The following is a 4,955-nucleotide window of genomic DNA, read 5'->3' on the forward strand; positions in this document are numbered from 1 at the left end:
TTAGTATTAATAACTTATAAAAAGCTAATAAATTTAAGAAGAGTTTGTAGAGTTTTACTCAAATATACTATACTGAAGCTTCTTTTTGAAAATAAATTTTATAAACCATAAAATTTTTAAGGTTTGATTCTTAAAGTTAAAAAATAGCTTAAAGTAAAATTTTTTGACATTTTTTCTTTAAAGCCATACGAGTAAAACTCTAAATAAAACAAGCAACAGCCTCTACGCTTTTTAAAATTAAACTATATAAACTTTAATTTAAAGATATACTAGTTGTATTTTATAGGTCAAGGATCTTTATACAACACCTTTTTAGAAACTCCTTAAGACTTCAAGTTGTGTTTTTTGCAATTATATATTTTAGATAAAAGTTTGTTTAAAATCAGGGATCGGCAGCCTTTTATAAGTCAAGGGCCATTTTCCTAGAAAAACTTTTTGTGAGCCCAAATCGTCCAAATGTAAATGTTTACAAATAGTTGATTTTAATATAGTCTAAAGTTGTGTCTGTTCAATTTTCAAATATAAATTTAAAATATCCTGTTGAATAAAAGTTATTGGACTTTAATAAAAATTTTATATGAAATGTTTTTGTTCTATGCATTTTTTTATTAGAATTATATTTGTTTTAAAAACAAAAACAAAGCAAGTTAAACTTATACTTTGATTAGTTTCGCTTTTTAACATCTTGTAGATGTTAAAAAGATACTAAACATAAACTTTTGGTAATAAAAAGAATTCTTTATACTAGACCTTTCTTATTAAGTTTTTTTAATAGATTCTATAGGATTTTTTCGGGAAGATTATTGGCTAATTCTTTTTAGAATGTTTCTATTAAAAAATTCTGGCGTAAGTGGAAAATTTTTTGTCAGTGTTTTTTTAATCTACTATACCTAAAAATTTTTAAATTTATTCATATGTATGTGCCACCCAAGCCAAAAATCTGTTATTTTGAAAAGGTTACCAAAATGTTGATCAAAACAAATAAAAAAATATCTCTTTACTTGTTTTTGTTCAAAAAAACTTTAATGACTTTTTATTTATTTAACAATTGTTTAAAACTTCTTTTTTAATCTCTAAAAAAAGTAAAACAATACTTTGATGTTAAAGCAAATTTATAGTATTTTTTCATTTAACCGCTAACTTTCTGTTTTTAATGACATCAAAACTTGAACTAATCAAAAACCCTTCGAAACGCGCCAACTGTCATAACTTTTGTTATAGATTGATTTTTTTAGTTTAGTTTGAAGCACTAAAAGCGCTAGAATCTTGGCTTTATAGCCACTTGTTTTCAAAGAGAGCTCTAATTTTTTTTTGCTATTTGAAGTTGCAGGCCCACTGTTAAGAGCCGCAGTTGTTTTTAAATTGTTGTTGTAACATTATAAAAAAATACTATTTTAAATCAAAAATGAGATAAAATAAGCAGAAATAGAGCACTACTAAATATTAGTTATTAAATCAAGAGTTCTACCACAAAAACACTTTTTTTGGTTTAAAAAAAATCTTTTTGCTGAAAAATACATGGCGGGTGCAAATTTTTGCTTTTCAGGCCGCAGTTTCAAAATTAAAAAAGTTACAAGAAACCTTAAAGAGTATTTATAAACGTCAGCCTGAGTATTTTGTTAAAAACAATTTAGGGACGTCTATAGCCTATAAGTTAGGTGAAAGATATTTAATTTTGGTACCTTACAAAATTGTTACCCAAAAGCATGGATGTCATAAGATCAAAATGTTTAGTAATTTTTTACTAGGTTTTAAGCAGAGTTGAAACAATAAAACTTCTTAAAATAAAGCCATTGCTAAACTTATACTTCTTTAAATAATCAAGTTAAGACTCTGTAAGTGTGAGAAACAATAACATTTACAACCGGCTAGGTTTAAAGACACAAATTATGTGAATTCTGCTACCCAGTATAATTAACATGTCAGTGAACATAGATTCGAATAGTAATTTTTATACATGTTAAATTTCTTAAACTATGGCAACCCTGCTACTCAGTTTTACTGCAATTTTTTTCACCACTGGAGGGCCTGAATGGTCCGTATTAGAAATTTACGTCATGACTTATATCAAAAAAGTCGTTGTTTTAATAGCATTTTATTCCGGGAAATTTTATGAAAACCAGTTGAGATATAAAAAATTATGTTCTAAAATAAATAAAAAACTTAACATGACTACGGTAAATTGTATTGTAAAAGTTTCACTGTGACAAGGGCATAGGGGGATGTGGTTAATTAATAACACAAAGTTAATTTTATATGTTTATGTTTTTATTTCAAGCTTCGTTTTTAAACCATAAAGTTCGTTTATAGTTACTACTCACACAAACATTATACATAACTATACATGCTTTTTTTCTAATGTGTGTTAATATTTTATAGACTCCGTAGATCTGTCCTTAAGCTTATTTGAGAGCAGTGAAACGCCATTAATCGGAATAAAGTTTTGACACAAAAACATCTGTGGTATATATTCCGATAAGCTTAGCTTATCAGGATCTCCGGGATTTAACGCCTTTTAACGTTACATCTTATAACACAAAGTTATTAAGTTTGTAAAAACAAATTGTACTTTATGTGCATATATTTTACATTTCTTTCTAGTATTCAGTAAAACTTTATGTGAGCTGCGTGTTATTGTAAAAAAAGTTTTTATTTTTTATTATACTTTGCAAGTTAAGTAAAATCGATTTATGTAAATAGTTTTTACGTCTATCAGTTATGGTTTTTTAATGAATAACTAAAAATGAGTAAAAAACAACAATTTTTTATGCTAGAAACAATTTTATTTGTATATTTTTTACAAAATCATAAGTAAATATAAACAAGCTTTGTATAACATACGCAAAAATTGTGTACATCATTCTAAAAAATACACATATATAGCTTAAGTATTAAACTTTAGATATATAAGAATTTAAATTAAACTTTTTTAGACTGTTTTTAAACAGTTTTAAAAATGAAATTTTCATACAGTATGTACTTATGATTTAATATTTCTTTAAACAGTTATCATAATCTTCAAAACATTTTTCAATTTTTTTTGCTCTTTCATAAATTTTGTCACAATAATCATCTTGTTCCTGCTCCCTACAGAGTTTGATCTCGATTACTGTGGTGGCTAGTTCCAGTCCAACATAGTCTATGAAGTCTTTATAAGTGAATATCCAACTTCCATCATCTGTTGATAATGTTTATTTTGCTCTTAATCCGTTTTACTTCTCACAGAAGTTCTTAGTAATAAAACAAAGCATAACGTTTTTTTATGACATTTAAAATAATGTGTTTGCATATTTGTTTTTTACTTTCCCTAATTTAATTATTCAAATAGTAAGTAGATTAAAAACTTAGAAACTATAAAACATGTAAACTAAAAAATAAATAATTTTGGTAAAGAACACTTAATCTAAAAAAGTATGTAATAGGTATTAAAACTTTAGAAACTGTTATAAGTTTATTTTTTTAAATCAGTCTTTAAACTTTAATAAATACAACTTTAATTTTAATAGTTCACATAAAAAACAATTAAACCAACGTGACATAGGGTGAGCATAATTGCTACAAACCAACCCAAGAACTAGTAAAAAGAACAGCTTCATACTTGCAGTAAGGAGTTGGTTGTTAAAATGTTACTTTTATTCTGAATTTAAAGCCTTTATATATCTGAGCTTAAAGTGTGTTAACCATGACATAAGTATAAAAAATAATCCGACTTTTTGAATATAATTACGTTTGTTGTGTAAACTTCCTAGTCAACCAAACTATTAGTTTTTTCTATCTAGACACACCTAATGTGTTTATTATACAATCAAATAAATAGCTTTAAAAACTTATTCCTAGTCACCATGTCTACATATTATAGACAATGGTCAACTTACGGTTAAGGCTTAAAGTTCTTGGAAAGTTCTTGAGGTATTTTTGTTTCTAAGATTGGATTTAGTCTTAAAGGATTTGTGAAATTTTTAATTCAAAGTAAAAACTTAAAAACACATAATGTTTACAAAACTATTGTATGTTTAAAAAAATTGTAAAACATGATATTTAAATTTATATGATAAAATATATATTATAGTATATAAATCAATTTAATATATAAAATTGTACTTTTTAAACACATACTTTTTTTATTTTATTTAATTTAAGCGTTAGTAAAAACTAAGTTTATTTAAATTGATCCATTCAAACACTTTTAAAAAATGTAAAAGTTATTAGCTAGAAGTTGCAGTTGCAAATATATTTAAGAATATTTAAAAGTTGCTTCTTTTTGACCTAAAATAATTTTCTGGTAGAAAGTAGATTTTCTTCGAAACTTCGTTTTTTTGTGATTTCAGATCGAAAAACTTGTTAATGAATAATTGAAATAAGAATCTAACGTTTGAGATTAAGAGTTAACACCAAAAAAACTGGTGTGTAGTTGTGTAAACAAAATAAAATTTTAACTACTGATTATAAAACCCTAAAAGAAAATAATTGGTATTAACAAATCAAAAGCTATGTTTTTTTTTTTTTTTGAATCTTAAAAGCGGTAGTTCTAAAGAGCTGTTGATATTTTATGGAAACACCTTTTAACTAGTAAAACAAAACTTTTAGATGGACTTTGCTTTTCGGAGCATGAACGAGTGCACTAATATATACAGCACAAATACAAAAAAGCTAAACAATAGCCCTTAAATAGCTGTCTAATGAAACAATAACCAGAACACTTTAGTTGCAAAGCTTTCGTCCTTTATTAGACATTTTAAATGCAAAAATTCGGCTTATTCAATATATTTATTCATTCAAATATATTGAATAAGCCGAATTTTTGCATTGAAAATGTCTAATAAAGGACAAAAGCTTTGCAACTAAAGTGTTCTGGTTATTGTTTCATTAGACAGCTATTTAAGGGCTATTGTTTAGCTTTTTTGTATTTAAAAATTTAAGTATAGCTTTGTCTGAAACAATAGTTAATTGGAGTT

The 4,955-nt window shown here is 25.5% G+C and overlaps 1 long non-coding RNA gene across 1 annotated transcript; it reads right to left on the reverse strand.

Moving 5' to 3' along the window:
• Positions 1 to 2,786: 2,786 nt before the first annotated feature.
• Positions 2,787 to 3,637, reverse strand: LOC145845957 (uncharacterized). The gene is made up of 2 exons (XR_014370610.1): positions 3,533 to 3,637; positions 2,787 to 3,178 (listed from the first exon to the last, which is right to left on the reverse strand). It is a non-coding gene; the product is annotated as an uncharacterized LOC145845957 (long non-coding RNA).
• Between the last annotated feature and the right edge of the window lie 1,318 nt (positions 3,638 to 4,955).

This window comes from Thalia democratica, unplaced genomic scaffold (assembly GCF_965202585.1).
Source record: "Thalia democratica unplaced genomic scaffold, ktThaDemo2.hap1.1 HAP1_SCAFFOLD_217, whole genome shotgun sequence".
Taxonomy (NCBI): domain Eukaryota; kingdom Metazoa; phylum Chordata; class Thaliacea; order Salpida; family Salpidae; genus Thalia; species Thalia democratica.